Source organism: Narcine bancroftii, chromosome 4, assembly GCF_036971445.1.
Source record: "Narcine bancroftii isolate sNarBan1 chromosome 4, sNarBan1.hap1, whole genome shotgun sequence".
Classification (NCBI taxonomy): domain Eukaryota; kingdom Metazoa; phylum Chordata; class Chondrichthyes; order Torpediniformes; family Narcinidae; genus Narcine; species Narcine bancroftii.
Genome location: NC_091472.1, coordinates 272,793,116 through 272,818,771, shown reverse-complemented (window position 1 = coordinate 272,818,771; position 25,656 = coordinate 272,793,116). Strand labels below are relative to the sequence as shown.

The window sequence follows — 25,656 nt, the reverse complement described above, 5'->3', positions numbered from 1 at the left end:
AACTATGTTTCAACTCAGTCACAACAAATGACTGAGCAAAGGATTCTACCTGACCAATAACGAACAATCCATGGAAATTGCAATCATAACCAAATCCAACGCATTCAGTTTAATCTCCAATTTTCATATTAGAATCCTCTATTTTTTTTTTAATTATAGAGAGATATGATTAGCATAGCAGTTAACACACGCTGCTACAGTACCAACGACTGAGGTTTAAATCCAGCACCGTCTGTAAAGACTTTGCATCTTCACCCCATGTCTGTTTGGGTTTCCTCCAGGTGCTCCAATTTCCTTTCACATTCCAAAGGATGTACATGGTTTACTAGCCATCTGATTGATCAGATTGGGCTCACTGATAAGAATGGGCTAAATTTAAAAGTATACAGAGCATGGAAGCAGACGCTTCAGCCTGCAGAGTACTTAATGACATTTTTTTTACAATAATCCTTCATCGATCCATTATATTCTCTCCTGAACTCCTCATTCCCATCAACAACTTATCAGTTTCTACCACTTACATACATGCTTGCAGGTTTCACTGATGTACACAGCAAGAACCTGCACACTCCTCACAGATAGCACCCAAGATCAGGATCAAACCAGGATCATTGGAGCAGCAAGGCAGCATCTTTACATGCCATTGGGGCACCCTTAAAAATGTCCACATGCAAAACAGTAACAAACTACTTCTTTAAAATGTGAACCTTCTTAGAAAAAGTAGAGAGGAGCTTCTGGGAAAATAAACCCTACCTCAATTAATCACTTTTTTTTCCAATCACCTGTCTAAATATGTTTCCACCCTGTGAGCTTTTCTACTTGAATTGTGTCATGGGTATCATGAAGTGGGTTGAGCAGCATGGTTTTCGTGTGGGTAGGACAACTCCCTGCACATTTCAAAGGTTAGCACGTTAATAGGTTTCCGAGGTACATGTAGTCAGAGCTTGTGAGAAAAAAAAACCTTTTCAGCAACAAACACCCCTTGAAATAAAACTTCATAAGGAAAGACCTTAAAACTACAATAGCATGGGCATCAGATCAACAACTTGATGTAAAATTAACAATAACTAAACTGTGTGACAAATTTCAGAGGTGTTTTTAAATAGGGCATTGCAAGCTTCAGCAGAAAACTTTAACCAAAGCCTTATTCATCTCGATGGTATTAGAGAAACATTCATATTGTGACAGTAAATTGCAAAAATTAACATCCAAAACAGTTGTTTTAATGCTTTTGCCTACATTATTCAGTCTCTATAAACCATTTTTCCTTCTTCTTTGGCTTGGCTTCGCGGACAAAGATTTATGGAGGGGTATGTCCACGTCTGCTGCAGGTTCGTTGGTGACTGACAAGTCCGATGCGGGACAGGCAGGCACAGTTGCAGCGGTTGCAAGAGAAAATTGGTTGGTTGGGGTTGGGTTTTTCCTCCTTTGTCTTTTGTCAGTGAGGTGGGCTCTGCGGTCTTCTTCAAAGGAGGTTGTTGCCTGCCGAACTGTGAGGTGCCAAGATGCACAGTTGGAGGCGAGATCAGCCCACTGGCAGTGGTCAATGTGGCAGGAACCAAGAGATTTATTTAAACAGTCCTTGTTCCACTTCTTTGGTACACCTCTGTCTTGGTGGCCAGTGGAGAGCTCGCCATATAAGACGATCTTGGGAAGGAGATGGTCCTCCATTCTGGAGACGTGGCCCATTAATCACTTTGATAAACCATTGATGAGGAAGTAAATAGCAAGTTAGCTTGATGACTCCACCAATGTCACTACCCATGTGGAAGAACAACCCATTGTGACTCAACCATGATTCTTTTCTCCCCAACTGCAGTGAATTGCCACAATACAGAAATGATCATTTGGTGATGTAAACCCACATCCTACAACACCACATCACAGCACCTTTATACCAACATGGGTGTTAAATAAATTCCTTCAAAGTAGTGCTTAAAGATTCAGCAGACCCATTTTGAAATAGCTTTGAAATGAATAGTTGTGTTATACAATTGTTGGGCTTCAGGCTCTTTATATGATGTTGATCCTGAAATTTGTAATTATGATTGGTATGTGGCAGTACGAGCAATTAAAGAAATACAGCCACCACGTTGAGCGTCATTAACTATTGTTTTTATTTGAATTTGGAGCGTTCCCCTTTAAGGGCAGTGCTGGCTCAGTCACCCTGTGCGTGATGATGTCACAGAAGCTACCTGGGGCTCGTGCCACGCGGGAGATTCGACTGGGGAAGAAACCCCTGACGGCGCCATCTTCCCAGGGCTGCCCCATCATGCGGCATTACAAGCAGGGCCAGTTCACCCTGAGCGAGTGCACCGCCACGCAACCCCCGCCTCCCCCAGAACTGGCTACGCGTCCCGCCGCTTGGGGTGGAGCGGCCCCATTGCTTAAGCTCGGCTGTCTGCACCAGGTGAGATAAGTTCAGATGGTCCACCGTAAAAAGTTTCTCCCTCCCCATAATGTCTAGGGTGAAGGTTCCGCCAGTCCAATGCAAGACTTTGTATGGCCCCTCGTACGGTCGCTGCAGCGGTGCGCCCTGGGGCCCCCTTGGCACAAAAACAAACTGAGCCGAATGGAGTTCTTTGGGGAAGTAGATTGGCCGGGTGTCGTGGCATGCTGGGGGTGGGGGAGCCAGGGAGCCCAGTCTCTTGAGGAGGTCCACCAGCAGGTTTGCGTCAGTGGCCTGGGTTTCAGGGTCTTAGCCGAAAAACTGAATCGGTAGGGAAAGCAGTGTGCCGTACACCATCTCCATCGCTGAGGCTTGTAGGTCCTCCTTGGGTGCCGTCCTAATCCAGAGGAGGACACAGGGAAGCTCATCCACCCAATCTGGTCCGGAGAGCCTGGCCATGAGCAATGCCTTCAGGTGTCTGTGGAACTTCTCCACCATCTCGTTGGACTGCGAGTGGTATGCTATGGTGTGGTGGAGCTTCACCCCCAGGAGTTTCACCATCTGGGTCCACAGGGCGAACGTGAACTGCACGCCCATCGCTAGCGATGTGCGCCGGGACTCTGAATCAGGTGATCCACTGGTTAACCAGAGTCCTGACGCTCATCTTCACAGAGACTTCCTTGATCGGGATAGCCTCAGGTCACCTTGTGGTGCGGTCGACTACCGTGAGGAGGTAACAAGCCTCCCTTGAGACCGGCAGGGGTCCAACAATATCGACGTGGATGTGTTGGAACCTGCGAGCTGCCGAGTCTAAGTTCTGTATGGGAGCCTGCGTGTGCCTATGGGCCTTAGAGGTCTGGCACCTGGTGCAGTTCCTGGCAAGTTCCGCCACTTCCTTAAGCCCATGCCACACGAACTGCTCTGCAACCATCCACACCATCGTTTTCACCGCTGGGTGAACGAGGTCATGGACTAGGCTGAAAACCCTTGCTCTGCAGTGCGGAAGGACTACCGGATGCGGCGTGCCTGTTGAGACATCGCAGAGCAGTGTGTCTGAGCTGTTGGGCAACTGGACATCTTCAAATTCGAGGCCCAAGATGGTGGTCCGCAAGTCCTGCGTCTCCGCATTGTTCCTCTGGGCCTGGGCCAGTTGGGCTTAATCTAGGCAGAGGGCATGGAAAAACGGAAAGAGAAGATAAACAAAATATAAAAGGGCTACGCTGAACTATATGTCTTTAAATATTAATGGAATACATAACCAAATTAAAAGGAAGAAACTACCAAATTTAAATGAATAAATGTATTCCATTAGAAAAAATAACATATTGGTTAAGAAATAATATTGAAATATTCGAACAAGTATAGGAGCCTTACATTAAATACAATAGCGAAAACCTACCGGGGACAAACATTACCTAAGTTGATGGAAGGAGAAGGAAAGAAAAGAATGGACTCAGTAGAATTTCTGGTGTAATTTTGTTGAATGACAACATTGTCTGACTGGCTTAATGCAACCTAGATTGTATACCTAAAATGGATGAGAGGGGGGGGTGGGGGGGTGGTTTGGGAGGAAAGGGGGGGGGGGAGAAAAAGTCACTGTATATGTGTGAAAAAGAAATAGTGTATATCATGGCTAATGTGATTTATGGTGTGAAAAATAAAAAAATTTAAAAAAAAAAAATCTAGGCAGAGGGCGAGAGTGTTGATGGCGGGGTGCAAGAGTGCATCCGCCACCACATTGTCCTTGCCGGCCCTGAGTCAGATGTCGGTCGTGAACTCTGACACGTACGAGAGGCAACACAGTTGTCTGGCGGACCACGGATCCTTGGCCATCGCCAGTGCCTGGGTGAGGAGTTTGTGATCCACGATGACTGAACTGCCTTCCCTCGAGGAAGTAGTGAAAATGGCGGATGACCAAGTACAGTGCCAAGTACAGCTCCCTGTCGAAGGTGCTATATTTGAGTTCTGGCAGGCGCAGCTGCTTGCTGAAAAAAGCCAGCGGGTACCAGTGTCCATTGGGCCACTGTTCCAGGACCCCTCCCCCACTGCCGTAGCTGAGGCGTCCACGGAAAGCGCCTTGTGCACCTCCAGCCGTGGGTATACTAGTAGTGTCGTGTTGGCTAGGGCCTCCTTCGTCGCAATGAAAGCCCTGTCCGCATCTTCCCGTCACGATAGAGCCTTTTCTTTGGTGACCATCAGCGCAAACAATGGCCGCATGGTGTGAGCAGCTCTGGGGATGAAACAATGGTAAAAGTTCACCATTGCCACGAACTCATGGAGGCCTTTGAGTGTGGGGCATTTGGGGAAACGTTGGATGGCCGCCACCTTCTCCAACGCTGGTGCGGCCCTGGCCGATGAAATTGGAGGGTCTCCTTGCCGAACTGGCATTTGGCTGCATTGACTGTGAGGCTGAAATCCGCCAGCCGAGCAAAGAGGGTGCAGAGGTGAGCTTTGTGTTCATCGCTGCTGCGACTGACAATAAGTATATCGTCCAAGTAAATGAACACAAAGTCCAAGTCCTTCCCAATCGTGTTCATGAAGTGCTGGAACATTTGGGCTGCATTCTTTAGGCCAAAGGGCATATGCAGGAACTCGAAAAGGCCGAATGGGTTGATAATGGCCGTCTTACCCACATCATCTGGATGCACCGGGATCTGATGGTATCCCCGCAAGAAGTCCACTTTGGAGAAGACCCATGCGCCATGGAGGTTGGTGGAGAAGTCCTGTATGTGGGGCACCGGGTACCTGTCGGGGGTGATTGCATCATTCAACCGACGGTAGTCCCCGCAAGGTCTCCAGCCCCCTGACGATTTTGGGACCATATGGAGCGACGATGCCCAGGTGCTGTCCAAGTAACGGACGATTCCCAGTTCTTGGAGTCTGGAGAACCCTTCCTTTGCTTGCTGGAGCTTCTCAGGTGTCAGCCATTTGGGCCTAGCATGCAATGGGGGGCCTAGCATGGCGATGTGGTGGAAAACTCCATGCTAGGGCATGGCGGTGTTGAACTATGGCTCTAGGATTGCGGGGAATTCGCGGAGGATGTCGGTGAACTCATCTCTGGTGGCAGCTACTTCAGGCCTACAGGTGTCTGCTGTGTCCAGTCGTGAGAAGTGGAATGTTCAGGCATTGACCAGCCTCTTACCCTTCATGTCAACCAGCAGTCCGTGAGCCCTCAAGAAGTCGGCCCCCAACAGCGTGGTGCCAACGGAGGCTAGGACGAACCTCCAGTGGAACTTCTCCTTCCCGATCTGGATCTGTGCCCTGAGGGTGCTGTAGGTCTTGATGGTGGAGCCATTGGCCGCCCACAGGGTTGGACCGCGAGATCAGGTGGGAGTCTCTAATGTGGTGGGGAGGGGGGGGGGGGGAGAAGGACTCTCAGCTCAGCCCATGTCCACCAAGAATTGGCAGCCGGTGGATCTGTCCATCACATGAAGTAGACTGTTCATGCGGTCAGCCGTTGCAGCCATTAACGGTGACTGGCTTGGTCATTTCCCTGAAATCCGTAAGGTTGGTGGCACTTACGGGCTTGCGCTCCCCAACACTGGTGGTAGAAACACCAGGACGTATGGCCTTCCTTTGGCTTAGTCTTGGGGGCAGGTGGCTGGTTCCTGGTCGTGCCAGCAGAGGGTTGCATCGTTCTCCCGCTTCGTGAACCAGAGGGCGCCCGCATGGGCTGCTGCTTTTCTCGGATCTGAGAAGTCCTCGTCCATAAGGTGCAGCTGAATGTCCAGGAATGTCCAGCAAATGTCCATTTGCTCCAGGAATATTTGGTGGAAGAGAAAACAAGGCTTGTGGTCTTCTGCCGGGGCCAGCATTTTGTCCATCAGCGCCAAAGGACTACGGTCCCAATGCCCATCGAGATGTAGGTGCCTTGAAGCCCGTTGCTGGGGGGGGGGGGGGGGGAGGGGGTGAGCCAGAAAGTTCCCAGCAGCAGATCTTTAAGGGCGATGTGTTTGCCCACAGATGAGGGGTGATGGATGATGTTGTCCACCTTCGCTGTCGTATTTTGGTCCAGAGCGCTCACGACATGGTAGAATATCATGGAGATGTTGCGGAGTTGAAACTTTGCTTCCACCTGCCCGAACCACGTTCTCAGTTGGTGGGTCCAAAATGGGGTGAGGAAGCTTGATGGAGACAGTGTTAAGCTCTGCCGAATCCATGATTTCAAGAAAAACGTCTAGGCTCATCGGGGTCACCACTGTGGCAGTATGAGCAGTGAAAGAAACACAGCCACCACATTGAGGGACGTTAATGACTGTTTTCATTTGAATTTGCCGCATGCCCCTTTTAGGGCAAGGCTGTCTCAGTCACCCTGTGCGTGATGATGTCACAGAAGCTGCCTGGGGTGCATGCCAAGCGGGAGATTCGACTGGGGAAGAAACCCCCAGCGGTGCCATCTTCCTAGGGCTGCCCCACCATGTGGCGTTACAAGAGGGGCCGGTTCTCCCTGAGCGAGTGCGCTGCCGCAGGTAATTGAAATTTGGGGGCGGCATGGTTAGTGTATCACCAGCAACCCAGGTTCAAATTTTTTCAATTTATTTTTAATCCCCTCAGAGCTTCATGCACTACATGTGCTCAGTCTGTTGACCAAACAACTGCTTTGCAAACATCTTTAGGGGCATTATAACTTGCACTTAGATTCAGAATTTGCATCCAGAGGTTTTGGATCATTGATCCAGAGATGCAAGTTACAATCTCACCAGGCCAGCTCTGAATTTAAATTTCTCAAACAAAATAAAAACTATAGTATATTGATCATGAAACTACTAGATTGTTGCAAAACCTCATTTACTTGTGTTCTTCAAGTGAGAGGACCTCCCATCCTTGCTCATTATGGCTTGTATGCAACCCACCAATGAAGTTGACACACAATACCTCTTGGAAATAGTTAACTTCACGGACCAACAGCAAAGGACAGTAAAGGCTGACAATATACCAGCCGTATTCACAGCCAATCATGAACTATTTAAAAAAAAATAACAGAGCAGGAGAAAGCCAGGGAGGGCAGAAAGCAAAAAAATAGGTAGTGCCTGGGTGACAAATGGGATGAAGAGACAGGACTGAGAGAAATAAAATAACAAATGGATGTAGATCAATTGTCATTTTGGAGAAAAAAAAACAGAAAAAAAAAACAAAATTCAGCAATGTTAAAATTGTTAAACCTATTGTCCAGATCTGAAGGCTGTTAACTGCCCAAAAGACTCGGGATAGATACACGTTCAAGTTTATTGTCAGATCTACCAAAGTACAGTCAACATTTTGATTCACGAGCAATCCAATGAGTCAAACCATACATTGTACAGCAGTAAAAACAGGATAGATTGCGGATCTGCAGAGAGATCATTTAGAACAGAGTAAAGGCAGCATTTGTGAGGGTTAAAGTTTTGAAACATTAGGAGTCTGATAACAGTAGGATAAAAAACTGCTCTTGTGGCATGTGATATCACACAAGAATTTTCTTCCCAATAAAATAGGTGTTTTTTTTTTAAATAGGTTGACAGCAGAAAGTATAGATGGAGTTGATGGAGGATGGGGAGTGACCAAGAGAGGTCTTGGACACATTTACTCCCCAAGAACTTAAAAATGTATATTGCTATCTCTACCTCATCACTGCTGACACAGCCAGTGTGAGCTCCATTCCTCTCCTAAAGGTTCATGACCAGCACCTTAGTCTGATATTGAAGGAGAGGTTGTTGTCCTGGCACCAAGCCACCTGTCCCTCAGCCATCCTTCTATATTATGATTTTTCATGTTGGCAATCTAATCTACACGATGATGCCACCTGTAGAATCTAAGGGCAGAAATTGAGAATTGCTTGGTACAGGGGTATATAGGAAGTATTGCAGGAGTACAGCCTTGCAGGGTGCTGACGTTAAGGATAATCATGAGTTAATTTGGCACTATCCTGTTAAAGGCGGAACAGAATGACAATGACTGATGTTGGTGCCTTTGTTATCTAGATGTTCCTGGGCTCCAGGGAGATGTTATCTACTGTGAACTTGTTGAGGTGGATGGCAAATTGAAGTTGAAGATGACGGGGAGGCTGGAGCTGACATGAACCATGACCAACCTCTCAAAGATTACTTGACGTCATGTGAGTGTTGGGATTTTATTGAAAAATAAACAACTGTTAAACAGATACATTGTGCACAACAGGATGTTTACAAAAATTTAGTGGCAGTCCTAAGTGTGTATGAGGTATTTATACATATGCAAGTGGCTGGGAGCTATGAGTGACATCAGTTGGGTGAAACACAGAGCAATGTCACAGTCAATATACTCCACTGCAAAAGATGGGTTTTCAAATAGTTAAGGCAGTAGTGCAGGAACATTTCATCCCAAACATGTTCCCTTATTAATTGTCCATACTAGGCCACCATGAAGACGACATCAGGGCAATACCAAAGATCATCATTCTTGACATTCAGGTCTTTTATCTCTCTTCTCCTTTTCCTGGATTTCTAATGGGATGAGCTAACATTAGTCTTCTTCTGCACACTCTCAGCGAAGATGAACAATGCCTACATTACTTCAAACGTACCAGTTTTTGCCTCAATATTTCTGGATATTGCTGAATAAAGCATGTGCTACTTCATTTGCAGCAGTGTTGCTAATGGAACTGGACACTGTACCATTCATCCCCACTCCTGATTGAATGAGAGAGCTAATCAATGATGAGCCAGTTAAAAAGGGTTGGACCTAGTTCACTGGCTTTAAGAAACTCCTGCAGCAGTTACATGGTGGACCTCCAATATCAATAAAGGGATCAATGGGTTTTGATCTTTAAACCATAATATTTTACTGTGCGCAAGGCAGGTCTCAAACAACAATATCCCCATCTCCATGTATGCAAAGCCTGCATCTATTTCACATGATGCCCAAAGACTGGTCGGTTTAGTTTCCTTTGCTATCAATTGTTTTGGACCAATGTGGTGGGACTTTGAGGCAGAATTATCACCGTCCTGTGCACTCAAAAACTTCTGTATGCACAGGGTAGCGATAATTGTGGCAAAAGTCTGAAAATTTGTGGCTCAAACCACAGTTACTAGCCAAAATAATGACAGTAATTCTGGTTTAGGCAAAGTGGAATCGTATTCAAATCATCTGCTTCCTGCATTTCATTTTTTCCAGCATCAAGTATCTGTGGAAGAACAAACAAATAAAGACTTCATACAGGATTTCAACTGAAACATTGATGATCCCACTGCTCCACAGATGCTGGTTGACCCATGGGAGTTCTTCTAACAGTTTATTTTCTAACTTCAAATTCCAGAATCTGCAGTCTTTTGTAATTATATACAACAAGTAAGCTTACTGCTCTTTAGTTAAACATACTGTTTCAGCTTGGTAGCAAACCCAAAATATTTTTCTGCAAAATTAAAACAGGAATATACTATATTTGATGCCATATAAGACCCCCCACCCCACCCCCACCCCAATTTCAGCAGGGAATATGAAGACATATTTTTGTAGTCTATTTACGGGTAAGCATTTAATGTTATTGAAATATGTAGCTATTCGGCAGAAAAAAAACTTGGACAAGGCATGCAACTGGGACAACAGGAAAAATCATTTTTTTAATAATAATACTGCTGTAATTTACAAGAGAAGACAAGAGCAGCTTAGCTCTAGCAGAAAACATTTTATAAAAACAAGCGACCAGTAGAGATGAGAACACCGGTAAATCAGGAAATCAGACATTGTTCTAAGAGGCCCTTATCGTGATAAACATCAAATACACAAAATGGCAACTGCTCGTGAACATCACTAGGAGTTTTTGGTGCACAACAATGGATGGCGGTGATGCTAGTGAGATAAACGATGATCACCTTTACTCATCGTTAGCAGCCCAATGTCAAGTTTCTTTTAAAAACTGAACAGTGTTTCAATGTCAAAATAATCAGGCGGCAGGTATGACATAAATAGACAGCAACAGGCATACAAGCTCAGAAATTGTTATTGCTTAACTTTTTAAATAGTTGGGTGCTAAACCAAGACACTCGTCTCAGAAAATTCAGCTTTAATTTTTACGATACAGTAATTCCTTTTTGTAAAGTATCCACAATAATAGTAATAATGATGATTTAAGATTATGACAGGGATAGATAGAGTTGAGGTAGATAAGCCTTTCTCCATTGAGAGTAGGAGGGATTGAAACAATAGTCATGAGTTAAGAGGCAAAAATTTATAAGTAACATTAGGGGGAACTTCTTTTACTCAGAGAGTGGTGGCTGTGTGGAATGAGCAACCAGGAGTCGGTGAGGCAGGATCAATTTTGTCATTTAAGAAAAAATTGGATAGGTATATGGATGGGAGGGGAATAGAGAGTTATGGGCAGGTAGGAGGGACTAGAGGAGAGTACTTAGCTCAGTGCAGACGAGAAGAGCCAAAATGGCCAGTTTCCTTGCTGTAGCTGTTATATGGTTATATCATTAAAGTAAGCTGAAAATTCTTAGAGGGCAGAAATAAGGTTTCACTAATCCTTCCTCTCATATTTTTTGCTTGTCAGTCTGAGGTCCACCAGTTTGGAGGTATAACAGAATATATAAGCAAAATATCAGCTCTATAAATGGATTTTGATCCTTTAAATCTCAAGAAGACCATCCTCCAATGAGAAGGTGAAGCAGAGAAGGTGACCATGGCAGCAGACCAGCAAGGGGCTCAGGGATTGAGATACCCTACAAGACAGTGGCCAGGGTAGCAGGCCAGTGAGGGGTTCAGCAGCTGAAGGAACACATAGGGTGTGGGCAACTTACAGACAGGGGAGACACATGGGCTCCGAGCTGCTGGAGACTGGCTCATGGGAACCAGGTATCAGACCCAGGATATGAGTGGGTGCTGAGGGCTCCTGAAGGTTCTTTAACTCTGAAGGCTTCCTGATCATGTCAGAGGTGTAGATCTGGAGCTTGGATTGGCGATAAATCAAACAGGATTCCGTATGGCTGCAAAAAAGATGGAGGTGAATTCACGGTTACTCACTGAGGGGACTCACTTTTGCTTCTCTTTTTCCTATTGTTAGGGGTGCCAAGCTAATGGTGACTCTTTTCTTGCCTTATATCAGACAAAATGTAATATTAATGTATGCTACATTTTTAATAGAAATATTACGTGACAATAAAAGGAACCTTGAACTTGAATCAAGGCAAAGAGAATGTAGCCAGGTTAGGGAAAGATACAGCTAAAACATTGACAAGAGCAAAAAAGTTGGTTAGTTTTCCAAGGGCAAGGTAGGTGTCCTAGGGAGAATCTACCTGATCTCTCACCATCCCTCAAAACCCAACAAATTTGGGGCATTGTCAGGTAATCCTGGCATGACCACAGATCAGTCAAGGCATTCTGAATGAACAGCTAGCAATCTGCATTGTGAAAAAACAACACACATCTTACAAAAATCTGCAGTTCATAATTAGCACATAAATTAAAGCTATTTTAGTCTGAGCTAAAATCTGCTTATCTTACATTTTGATTCATGGCGAATCACTCATCCACTGAAAAAGGCAAAAATAAATTTTCCTGATGTCCTGGTTCCAAGAGAGGCAGAGTTTCATTGTCTCTCTGGCACATCTGTGAACAGGACGATTTGAAAAAGTTCAAAATGCAGAGTTACCTTTTACAGTATATGGTGGACTGTCAGGAAAACTTGCTCTTATCCTAACAATGACTATCTCAATTTTTTTATTTTCTATTTTTAGCAGCCATATGCCAAACATTTCTATGTATTGATGAGGATACATTTCAAGGACCCTTTCAGAAAATCCCTGAATCATTTACTCCTGGTAATTTCTTGCTGTGATGCAAGTTAGAGTAATGTGCTTTTTTCAGGTGTCAGGCATGCAAATACCGTGACCTGCCCAATAGAGTTAAATATAATTAAAAGCACAATGCTGCAGATTTTAGCAAAGGCGAGGTCACTAATGACTGTTTTCTTATCCTTTTAGTGAACGCAAAACATTTTGTATAGACTATTTTGGTGGCACCTCTCCAATCCTTTCGATGCTGTTAAGAGCCCAAAGAACCCCAAAACCCAGCAACAATAGACATTCACCAAGACAAGTGGCTTTCAAAACACAAGTTATTTTTAATCAACTTCAAACATGAAAATAGAATCAAACTTTAATTTAACTCTATTCTGATACTATACTCCATACTAACCCAAATTACCCCCTTCTAATTCTAAGCGCACATATATGTAATGTGTGTGTAAATTCAAGAAAATTTCTTTGGTTCACAGTTCAATCTCACTTCTCCTTCTTCCAAGTTCTCTGGTTGCAAGCAATCACCATACTGTGCACAGAATTTAACATGTATAAAGTTCACTAGGCGTGGTGCTTGAAAGTTAAATGTTTACCGCTCAGGAAGGTTCTTGTAGGGTTTGCAGAGAGATATTTGTTGCTCCAGGATTTCCACAACTGAGGTACCACCACGAGTCACCTCAGGGTCTCGCTGATGAAACTTGCCCCATCAGGGTCTTCAAGATGATAACCGTGTTCTTCAAGCTACCACAGAGTTCTATTTCTTATCTATTTCAAGAGAAACATCAGACAGTTAGCACTTCCAGCCATCTACTGCTCTGGAACTTGCTTTCATCAGTTTCAAACAGTTTTCCCTGGATTGTACTTTTCAGTTACTTGACTAACTGACTGACTGAGCTGTTAACTCAACTCTCTCTCTTTTCCAACTGAAACTCCAAAAAGAGCATATGACTCATGTCTTGCAAAACCCCCACCTTCCTCAACAAAACAGGAGTGGAGTTCTTTCTTCTGCTCCCATCTGTTGTTAGATAAACAAAATCCAGGAGTGACCTTTCTATGAGCACTTTGCAGAAAGGGTACTGATAGACAGCATGACTCCAGCAAGACAATGGTCAAGCATTATATGTCAGTTCAATTAACACCTACTTGTGAAAGGTGCTTACATTCTCCAGAGATCTTGCAATGTAAATCTTCAGTCTTTCAAATAAGATCAGTTTTAAAATGTGTGTGTGTATGTGACCTACTCTAAATCTTATAAATTTTCCCCAAATATTAATATTGTTACAATGCATCTAATGTAACTATGATAGTGGAAACCTTTAGCAGAGAAGGGAGAAGATCACTTCTGAAAGGTAGACCAGGAGATTTGCTGTGGGTTTTGGTTCTTGACCTTTGAACATTACAAAGGGCAGACTGGTAAATTTCAACAGCATTATCTTTGCTGAGGAGATGCTCCTGCAATATGGAAAGTAGTTAATCTTCCTAAGGTCTTGTAATGGAATCTTGTCATCAGAGAGTATTGTGCAGCAAGAGGTTATTTGTGTTACAGATCAAAATAAGTTTGTTGGGGACATCATCCAAAATGGTTAATTTCACATCTGGAAAATAATCACTGAAATCAATTATTAATTGAAAGTGGATAGAGGGCACAACCCTGTTTTTTTTGTTTATTCTATTGTACAATGGCAAGATAAATCATATTTATTTTTGTTGAGAAAGACTGACCAATCCACTTTGTGGAATCCAGATGCTTACTAAATCAATCCCATGCTGGGACAAAATAAGTGGCAAAGACTGGCCAAAGATAAATAGAAAACACACAAAAAAAATCAAATACCCATTCATCTGAAATAACAGCTTCAATATTTTATGAAGTCCACATTTTCTCTATCATGCTTCAGGAAGAATAGTTCAAACCATATAGGCAACTTTCATTCAGAAGGTCAACAATGTGCTTGAATCCATCCTTTTAATAGAATATATGTAGTCAGGCAATAATTTCTCTACAAGATTAGGGCTGAAATTATATCACTGAGATAGTCAGTGCTTAAAGACGGACTTCAAAGTTACAGTTGCAACATAAGATCTGGTACAAAATCACCTCAAGATAATAGGAATCCAAAAACAGAAAAGCTCCAGAGAGACTGTAGGATTCATCTTCCACAGAAATTATCCCTTTTATGTGAAGATTCAAAGAAAATAGTTAACATGGAATTGCTCATCTAACCTTACTCGAAAATGCCTTGTGTTGTGAAAAATTATTTAATGAAAATCCCCAAATAGGACTTTTTATGTTGAGTTTAGGCAAAGAAGAGACAGCAGTTTAACAGCTGTTCATCACAAGACATTTAGCCAAATGCCTGAACTATCTCTTTAAGAAATCCTACCATTCTGCTTGCCAAAGAGAAATTGGTTACAGGCAACTTGAGCAAACCTGTTCTCTATTACCCAAACTAATATCAATGCACATCCCTGCCACGTATTTTGCATCATCATAAACTAACTCTTGATAAAGTTCAAATATGATACAGATAATTATTTGTTTATTTTAAATCATTAACTCGGATGTCTTTGATCACAATGTACCACTTGAATTATTTAGTCCAACTGCTGAATTTTCTGTTCTCCAGTTTAATGTTGAGACTTTGCATATTTATTATAAATCAGAAGAGGTTGGATTTAAAATTATTGTTGAAAGCTTTGATCATTCATTTAGAATTTATTATTCTGACTATATTTCAGCATGTCGTGAAATAATAAAATTGATACGACTCCTGTCCCATGGAAAATAATGTCCTGAGTGAACAACTTTTTCTGATCGTTCAAAATCTACAGCATTATACCTTTTTTTTCCAAATCTTCATTTAACAATCACTTATATATTCTTCTTATTGTCCTTAGCAATGTCCATGACAGCATTGATCTCGAATGCTATCAGCACCAATAAGGGTCCATAAACAAGTGATGGACAATAACCAATCCAAGCCTTGCACGCAAGCTCATTTCTGCAGAATTCCCTTGTCTATTGGGCTCTCATGACCAAGGTGTGATGTGCAAGAAAACAAGTATGCAGTGGAGTAAGTGTGTGCAAAGGAGATGGTCGCACAGTAAATGGGGCCTGGTGCAACAGAGATGGGCATCACTATCTCAAGGGTCAAGTCATTGAGGTCTGATTCAACTGTTGTTTGTGGTCAGGAAATTACAGATTGTAAGCACGGAGGCAGTGAAGACATTGGCATATGAGACAAAGTAGTGCAGGTTGGCTACACCACAAGATCCCAAACGCCAATAACTTCAATGGACTTTAAAGAACATCCATGGAGGAGAAGCAAGTTAAAATGATAGCATTGCTCTCAGACCAACACTTAACTCCGCTACCTAGTTTGTCAAGACTTCACCAACTACCAACTCCCCTCCACATTCATTTATTCTGGGAATGGTTTGATGAAATAATGAACAATTATGAACTCACCGGAATAAAGAGTGTTAGAACCACCTTCATGTACCCAGGTGCCTGAATAAAATGGTAGGGGATGGGCATGGGGCAGAGCATGGGCCTACAGGCAAGAGGTCATAGGTGGATAAAAGAGTGTGTAGCAGTAGCTACTAAGGGAAGTAAAATAAGGAGATTACACACTAAATCACTTACACTTCCAATGGTTCAATTTTCAAAAGCTCGTGCTGCATCTTATAAAGTGGCCCATAAGTCCTGCCCACACGCAGGCGGTGACATCACGATGCAGCCGAGTGTGCTGCCCTTCTGAACACAGGAGAAGATGTGCCTCACGGTGCCATCTTGACACGGCTGCTCCACTGCCATGGCGTAACAGTGCAGAGCCAATTCACCTACATCTTGATGTGCACAACCCCCCTCCCAGAACCAGCTCTAGCATTCTGTTAACCCTGAGCAAAGTGGGACCAGACCTTTGGGAGATCCAACCCGGTGCTTGGGCTGCGTTGGCATGGCTAGCTGTCAGAGGTAAAGATGTGCAGGCTTCAGTCAGTCGGCTGTGAACAGTTCCTCTCTACCCCCAAATTCCAGCATGGTTTTGCCCGTGCTGCATAAGAAGACTTTGTATGGGCCCTCATAGGGTAATTTGAGGAGGGGCGGAATGAGGTTCGCAGTGGACAAAAACAAAGTCTGCGGTTAATAAAGGAATGGATGTGGGTCGGTGCCTGTGGTGTGAGGGTGAGGGGGTTCAAAGGAGGCTAACCAGTCGTGAGTTTTTCCAACGCTGCTCTCCCCCTAGTGTCTGGGTCTTGGGACAGTGGGAAGAATTCACCTGCCAGGATTAATGGGGTGCCATACACCAATTCTGCGGAAGAGGCCTGCACATCCTCTGGGTGTATTTCAGATGACCAGAAGGACCCAGGGGAGACAATCCACCCAGCTGAAGTCGGTTAAACGGACCATGAGAGCGGACTTCAGGTGGCGATAGAAATGTTTGAAGAGCCCATTGGATGTGAGTGGTAGTCGGTGCTGTGGTGCAGCTTAATGCACAGGAGAGTTGCTACCTGTGTCTACAGTGCTAATGTAAACTGTGCCCCTCCCAGAAGACAGGTAGTGGGCCCAAGATGTTGACATGTATATGCTCAAACTGTCTTTTTGGAAGGTCGAACTGATGGATGGGGTTCTTGACGTGTTGGTGGACTTTAGAGATCTGACACTGGGTACAATTGCGAGTCAGTTGAGCAACTTGATTCCTCAGGCCTTGCCATACGAACCTCTCTGTCACCATATGGGCTGTGACCTTTATGGATGGGTGGGCAAGGTCGTGAATGGCCTGGAAAACCTGGTGCCCCCATTGCTGTGGTACGACTGGGCACCGTGAGCCAGTGGATACATCGTACAGCAGTGTCGGAGCTGCTCGGCAGGCTGATGTCCTTGAAGCGGAGGCCAGTGATAGCTGTGTGGAAAGCCTGGGTTCCTGCATCCTCTTTTTGGGCCTGCACTAGTTGGGAGTAGTCCAGCCCAGGGGACAAGGTTTGGATGGTGGGTCGAGAGAGGGTGTCGGCCACAACATTGTCCTTACCAGAAAGGTGCCAGATGGCGGTGGTGAACTCTGATATGTACAATAGGTGGCATTGCTGGCACGCTGACCACCTTGACCATAGAGAAGGCATGCGTGAGGATCTTGTGGTCGGTAAAAACTGTGAACGGTCCACCCTCCAGGAAATAGCGTAAAAGTCTAATGGCAAGGTAGAGTGTCAGCAGCTCCCTGTCAAATGTGCGGTATTTAAGCTCCGGGGGCGTAGATGGGGGCTGCAAAATACTAACGGCCTCCATTGACCATCGACGGACTGTTCAAAGATGCCCCCGACGGATGTTATGTCAATGGTGAGGGTCGTGGTTATATCTAGTCTGGGGTGTACCAACAAGGTGGCATTGGCCAGAGCATTTTTATTTGTGGTGAAACCAGTGTCGGCCTCCTTTGTCCAAACTAGGATCTTGTATTTGGCCGACATCATGGCGAACAGCGGGTGCGTGATGCGTGCTGCCCCTGGAATGAAGCAGTTGTAGAAATTAACCATCCCGGTGAATTCCTGGAGGCCTTTTAGGGTGATAGAGTGGGCGAACTAGCGTATGGCTGCAATTTTTTCCATTGGTGGCATTGCCTCATTTGTGGTGAGTGTGGCCCAAGAATGCATGGAGTCTTTCCCGAACTGGTACTTTGCCAAGTTGACCATGAGGCCAAAGTCGGACAGGCATGTGTAGAGTCTGCAGAGATTATCTTTGTGCTCTTCGTGCTCCTTGCTGGTGATAAGTATCTCATCCAGGTAGATGAACAGAAAGTCAAAGTCCCTGCCCACCACGTCCATCAAGCGCTGGAAGGTTTGCGCCATGTTCTTGAGGCCAACTGGCCTGCGGAGGAATTCAAAGAGTCCAAATGGGGTGATGATGGCTGTCTTTCCAATGTCATCTGGGTGGATGGGAATCTGGTTATAGCCACACACTAGATCAACCATTGAGAAAACCTTTGCACCATGCAGGTTGGCCATGAAATCTTGCATATGCAGGACTGGGTAGCAGTCAGGCATGGTGGAGTTGGTTAGGCAGCGATGATCTCCACAGGGGTGCTACCTGCCTGAGGACTTGGGGACCATGCGAAGTGGGAACGCCCATGGACTGTCGGACCTGCGGACTATACCCAACTCTTGCATCCAAGAAAATTCTTCTTGGGCTAATTGCAGTTTATTCGGGGAAAGCTTTCTGGCATTGGTGTGGAGTGGGGGGCCCTGAATCAGGATGTGGTGTTGCACGCCGTGCTGTGGCATAGTGAAGTTAAACTGTGGCCTGAGGATAGATAGGTCCAAGATCGATCAGTCCAAGATGCGACTGTACTCATCTTTTAGGGCATTCACCATGGCCACACTTGCATTACGAGCGTTGGTTGCTTTAAGTTGGATAGTTTGGAATGTCTGGGCATGGACTAGGTGTCTGGCCTTCACATCCACCAGGAGGCTGTGCGCTCATAGAAAGTCTGCACCAAGGAGTGATGTGTCCACAGCAGCTAATGTGAAATTCCACCGGGAATTTTCTCTGCCGAGTTGTATTTGGACAATGCACATGCACATGATGGCGGTGTTGTATGCCACCCAGAGGGTGGGACCTCGTGGACACATTCATGTCTCCAGGGTGGTTGGCGAGATGACACCAAGTTCGGCACCGGTGTCGACCAGGAATCGCTGGCCTTGTCAGTGATGTACAATAAGCTATTAGTGTGGCCAGCCCGCCGTAGCCATTTGCGGCAGCTGGTCTGGGCATTTTCCAAAATTGAGCAGTGCTCCATGCTTGTGCCCCCCAGCGTTGGTGATAAAAACTAGTGTTTGGTGCCTTTGTTGGTTTGCTGGGGTTCGGTTTGCTGACACCAGTGGGGACAAGTCATCTGGTTCATGGCAGACTCTTTTTCGTGTTTCGTTAACCACAGAACATCTGCTCTGTCCACGGCCTTATGTGGGTCTGAAAAATCTTCATCCGCCAACAGCAGTTGTATGTCATCTGGCATCTGTTCTAGGAAGGCCTGCTCAAATATGAGAAATGGCTTGTGGCCCTCTGCAAGTGCGAACATTTCATCCATAAGAGTGGATAGTGCTCTGTTGCCTAAGCCATCTAGGTGCATGAAGCTGGCAGCCCGCTGTCATCTGGACAGGCCAAAAGTACTCAGGAAGAGGGCTGAGTCCCTTGGTCTAGGGAGCTGACAATGTGGTAGAACACTGTCAAGTCGATGGTAATCTGCCGGAGGTGAAATTATGCTTCCGCTTGCCTGAACCAATCGTTGACTGCTGCAGTGTTCATGGTGTAGACTCCAGAATCGTCTGGTCTCATTGGGATCACCAACTGTAGCAGTAGCTACTAAGGGAAGTGAAATAAGGAGACAACACATTGCAAGTCGCTTGCACTTCCAATGTTTTTTTATTAAAAAGCCTGTGCTGCACCTTAAGGCAGCTCATACGTCCCGCCCACATGCAGGCAGTGATGTCACAAAGCAGCCAAGTGCGCGTGCATGATTCGTTTGAGCACGGGAGAAGATGTGCCCATCAGCGCCATCTTAACGCAGCTGCTCTGCTGCCGTAACAGTGTGAAGCCGGTTCACCTGCGTCTTGATGTGCGCTGCTACAAGGGCATAATTGCAAGGGGGGAGGGGGGAATGGCTCCATGAATGGAGAGGGAAGGGGTGAAGAGCTGGAGGAAAGAAGACAGGGGGATAGGGAAGAGAGGGAGAACAGGAAGTGGTCTAGCAGAAAACGGAGAAGTCCATGTTAATGCCATCCAGTTGGTGTGCCCAGATGGAATATTGCTCCTCAAATTGATGAGTGGCCTTGGTTTGGTAGTGTTAAACCTGCTAGTTTTCTCCAGCATTGTCTTTTTACTTTAATTATGGCAGCTGCAGACTGTTGTGTTTTACTCTTACTACTTTTTAAGGTGTCTCCTAGGTCAGCCATGATGCTAAGTGTGGCAGCACTACTTATTCCAGGAGAGAGGAGCATTTTTCTGCTCCTCCTCCACTAAGATTATTAGTGTCATGTCAGGAAACCAATGTACTATCATTGCCAGTCACCAAACCAAATGGAAGCTTCCTGGATTTTATAGATTAGCACACCACCCCCCCCCCCCCCCAAACCCCCACCAGTGGAACAGATCTTGCATGACCTCACAGAAACTGTTTCTTGTTCCATTTTAGTGGATGCTCAAAGACAGTTGGAGTGCCTTTAGGTAAATGTGAATCACAAAGACCAGTAATTATATAACAAATTGTGTAATAAAATTGGACGTTCAAGCAGATTCATGAAATGGGTGATTTCAGTTTTTCACCAAATAATCCTCTAAATCACCTAATCTTGGAATTTTCCACTGACTGAGGTAGGAAATCATTTGAGAGGAATGTCAGCAGATAAAGGATATCTTTATCCAACCATTTTCATCCAACTTGGCTATGAAATGAAATAAATAAAATACACCCTGATTGTAAACCCTGGGAGACTAGCAAGATTGTGGGAAATTTGCGGCACAAACAATAGTTCAAGGTGGCAGTTCACCACCGCCTTCTGAAAGGCAATTAAAGAATGACATTGAAATAGCATTGTCACTCTTCTAACCCGTAAAGAGAATTAAACAAAAATGTAGAGAAAACGTCCACCCACTCTTAACAACTGCCTGACCCCCACTTTCATCTGAATTTACCTACCTCACTGCTATATCCTATTCCTATTTTTTTTTTTAAATCACTATCATCTTTGCAGGTTTTGAATAAAGCTGCTGTAATGAGCGATACAGCAGAGAGCAGAAGAACGACACACACTCAATGTGACTTTTATTGCTCTCCCTGCCCTTACTTATATAGGCCAGCTTTCCCGCCACTGGGTCTGGTTTTCCCAGCATTGTCTCTGGAAGTGACATCACTAGCATGCTGGCCGCTGATTGGTAAGCGTCCCCGCCAATGTTCACGTGTGGGCCATCGGCCGGGAAGAAAGGCCATTAGTCCTTGCGGGCTTTGTGAGATCGCTGCGTTGGTCTGCCATTTTGTGTATTGGGTTACTTCCAGGGTAGCAAGCTGCTACACGACTCTCCCCCCCCCCAACCAGAAAACCAGCAATCTAGGAACTGTCCTTTGATTTTGATGGCCTGTCCCTCTGCGCCACAGGAGCTGCATGGTGACCGGTTGGCTAGTGTCCAAGTGTGCTGGTTTGAAGCAGTCAATAGGGAATGACTCCTCCTTATCACCAATGTCCAGCACGCATATGGATCTCGGTAAGACCTCGTATGCTCACTGCAGAGGCGTGCGGTGAGCTCCCCATCACACAAAGATATTTGCATGACTTTAGATCTTTGGGGACTAATGTTTTGGGTTGGCTGTGTGGTGAAGGCTGTGTCAGGTCTAGAGTGCCTAGTCGTTCCCTCAGTTTTTCCAGTGTCACTGCTGGTGGTTCTTCTGGTTCCTTGGCAGCAGCCAAGGACAGCCCGGGATGACTAAGGGTGCATTGTACACCATTTCCGCCACCGAGGCATTGAAGTCCTTGGTTGGTGCCATGCAGATCTTAGGAGGACCTACGGTAGTTCATCCATCCAATATTGTCCCTTAAGCTAAGCCATCAGAGCCGCCTTCAGATATCTGTGAAACTGCTCCACCAACCCATTGGCCTGGGGGATGATATGCTGTCGAGTGGTGGAATTGGGTTCTCAGGTTAGCCAGCACTGTCCAGAGCCCAGAGGTGAATTTCATACCCCTATCCGAAGTTCTGGGACAACAACTGAGGCTCTGGTGCAGGCCTCGGTCATAGTCTTTGCCAGTGAAACTGCCTCTGGCCATCTCAAGAAGTGATTGACCATCATCAAAAGATATTTTGCTGCCCAGGAGACCAGCAGCAGTCCTACAATGTCTATGTGGCTGAACCTTCATCATGCCAGCTCAAAGGTTTGCGGGGGTGGGGGGGGGGGGGGCGTGACAGAGTGTTTAGAGGTGATTTGGGAGGAATTGTTAGAGTAGGTTGCACACAAACATTTTAAAACACAGAATCTTTGCAGGACTTCTGCAGAATGCGTTTTGCAGAAAGCAACAAAGTTGCAGAATACAGCTTGCCTGGAAGAACATGCAATCTTTGCAGGCAGGAGAGAATGGTTTTGCTCTCAGAGAGGGAGTGAGTGAAATAGAGAGGAGAGTCACAGAAATCAGTTCCAGAAGGACAAAGCTGGCAAACTAAGGAAGGCTGTCTAGTCAAAGGAGAAGAATGGCAGTGTGAAAGGTGACCTGAAAGAAAGAGGATCATCTGGAGAACCCTGAAGGGGGAAAGTTTTGTCAGCAAGACTGATTGAGAAGGAATCAGTTGCGGATGTCCTGGAAAAGGAATCTCACTCTGAAGACCAACAAGAACCCTCCTGAGTGGTAACCATTTGCCTGTTAAACACCAAAGTCTGGTGAACTTTGTTAATGCTAACTTCTGTGCACAGCAAGAATTGCCTGCAACCATTAAGATTGGACTGTGATCCAAAGAACTTTTCTAATCTTAAATATACATTATACAGACCTGCATTTAGTATTAGAGGGGGAATTAAGTAGGTTAGATAGGTTAAATAAGTAGGTTAAATACCAAGTTAAAGTTTAATTTTGTTTTCTTGTTCAATTATAATTAAAACCTACTTTCATTTAAGTAACCCTGTGTTGCAGTTCATATCTATTGCTGTTGGTTTTCATTGGACGCCTGGAAGATTGTGCAGGTCTTGGCCCATTGACCGACCTACTTTTGGAGACCATGCCAGGCGAAACTGCTGGCTACCATCTTGATGGTGGTCCTGAAGGCCAGGTGTGCCAGGTAATGCACCGTGTTGAAAACCTGCTGAGTCCAGGCTGCCAGTTTGATGGGGCAAGGTTTGCCGGTGGATACATCGCAAAGGAGCATCTGGGTACCTGGACCGATGATGACGTCCACTAGCCTGAGCCCTGAAAATGTCGTCCTGTACATGGGAATCTTGGGGTCTGCCTGCTGTGCCTTGGCCAGGGCCATGTAATCTATCCGCTAGGACAGGGTCTGGATGGATTGAATCATCAGCCGTGACAACGCATTGGCCACCACGATGGCTTTCCAAGCAAAATGCTTAATGTCCATGGTGAACTCAAATACATAGGACAGATGCCTCTGCTTCCTGGCCGACAGAGGGTCCAACACTTTATTGAAGGTGAAGGTTAATGGCTTGTGGTCTGTGAAAACCTCAAATTTCATCCCCTCCAAAAAGTACCCGAAGTGTCAGACTGCAAGGTACAGGGACAAGAGTTTGCTGTCAAAGGCACTGTATTTAAGTTCAGGTGGCCGGAGGTATCTGCTAAAGAAAGCCAGGGGCTGCCACTGCCCCTTAACCAATTGTTTGAGTATGCCCCGGACAACTGTGTTGGAAGCATCTACTGTGAGGGCAGTCGGGGCACCTGTCCTGAGGTGTACCAGAAACGTGGCATTGGTCAATGCATCTTTTGCCTTCTGGAAGATCTCCGATGCTTCCCTATCCCAGGCCACCCCTTTCTTTCTTCCCCGCCATTAGTGCGAACTGGGGGCGTGTGATGAAGCAGTGGTAGAAATTGATCATACCGGCAAATTCCTGGAATACCAGCCATGAATGACTAAGTATTTATATACTTTATATACTTTAATTGACTTATCATTTCTTAACCCAAGTTAAAGGCAATTTAACAGTTAAATATCTGGCTCATCTATCCAATCATGTCAATATTACCCAACAATATTTTTCTGCAACTTGTGTGGTTGACATTAGCTATGAAACAATGTGGTCGGCATTTAGACTAAAGTGAACTGAAATTAGACAAGTAGCCCACTCTTCATAAATGGATGGCCAATTACCTGTAAGATGATGATTACATAAAGTCATTTTCTGCATTTACATTATCTTTTCTACTTGTTCAATACACAATGAGAGCAATTTTTTTCAAAAATAAATGAATTACTGTACCATTGATCATCTATTCCCAAAATATAATCAGATACCTACCTGCCAAGAGATCATAATTTAATTTCTTTCTATTAAAACCTGTTAGTTTACCATTTGTTTAAAACTCCAAGCAGGATAATCCACCAATCTTAGTTCCTATTTAATCATGTGCAAAGACTTCACTTCAAAATCTCTGGTATTCCCCAAAGAATTATAATTTGTTATCAATTTCCCATCAATGTGACACTCATTACATCGTCATTCACAAACACAGCTTCACTCAAAACCAGCTCCACTTCACCACCTCATTTCTCAATCTGCCCTACACTTCTAAATTGTTTCTCTGATATACAGAACATTTGCCAACAAATCAATAGGCTGGCTTAAGCTACCATTTTCAAACATAAACTCTGTTCCCCTGCCTCCATCTTTCTTCCTTGAATCTCTCCAAAAGTGAACTGAGCTATTCATAAATCAATGCAAAAAAAGCTTTTGACCACATATCCTTGGCCTCACTGAGACCACCGGATACAGTTGTAAAAAAATAACTCAGCACTGCCCCACCTCCTTTGCTGAAGAAGCCATCAATCTGGCCCTGCAATTCATGTTGGTAGCTAGCCAGAATTGTAAAAGTTATTACAGATATAATACCCAAAATTCTGCTAATTCACTTGTTGAGTTCTGAAATGTTACACTCTAAGATTTGTTAGTAAATGCATACATTGTGCACTTTGACAATAAACTCAATATATAGATGTATATGCTTTGTGATATACATGCGATCCTATTTCTTGGGTTTTTTTTTAAAATACAAGCCTCAAATTTAAAATACTGACTCATTTTCAGACTTTTGGTTATTCACTGGCTCAGGTTTAACATTGCCACTCTATCTCCGATGTCTTCCATCCCTACAATATTTCAGGAACTCTATATTTCTCCATTTCTTGGCTCTTGATCATCCTCTAACCCAAGCCATCCATCAATGGATGTTCTGTCTTCTGCTGCAAAGCTTTAAGTCTGAGAATTTATCCCGAGTCCCTCCATCAAAATTTCTTCTTATAAGATACTCTTTAAAACTTCTTTCACCAAGCTTCAGGTTATGTCATCTAAAATCTAAGTATAAAATTTTGTCGCCAATTCTGCTGCAAAGTGCCCAAAGGTGTTATGTTATATTCGAGGTGCATACAAAATACAAGTGATTGATTACTTTTTTTGTCATTACCCATTATTACAATATTGCAGCATCATTTAGTACCAAACAATAAAACATCCCAATTACAAGACCATACGTTTCTTCATGTTTCAAACCAGATTGCTGAACTGCTTTTTTTTTTTTAATGGGGCATTTTAGGGTTTATTTTTTGTACCTGCGTGCAGGAATTACCACATTTCAATGCTTTGTTTCAAAATTAAGTGCATTTTCATAGGTTGACACAAGAGGAACATTAACGAGTTAGCCATCCTTGCTGTTACTTCGATGACCATGAGGCATCGGCCCTTGTACTTCAAACTTATATTCAGCCATCTGTTTTTAGGGAGGGGATGTCTGCTTAAAATAAACACTTGAGGAGGTGGTGGGC

The 25,656-nt window shown here is 44.6% G+C and overlaps 1 protein-coding gene across 13 annotated transcripts in view; it reads right to left on the bottom strand.

The window, feature by feature from the left end:
- Positions 1-25,656, bottom strand: part of gtdc1 (glycosyltransferase-like domain containing 1) — a 406,530-nt gene that overhangs the window by 333,463 nt on the left and 47,411 nt on the right. For 10 of the 13 annotated variants that reach the window (XR_011356672.1, XM_069935027.1, XM_069935022.1 and 7 more), the window contains exon 3: positions 12,738-12,909. The exons of the other annotated variants lie outside the window; for them this stretch is intronic. The gene's annotated coding sequence lies outside the window, so the exon portion shown is untranslated. The remainder of the gene's footprint in view (positions 1-12,737; positions 12,910-25,656) is intronic. 13 annotated transcript variants of the gene reach the window in all.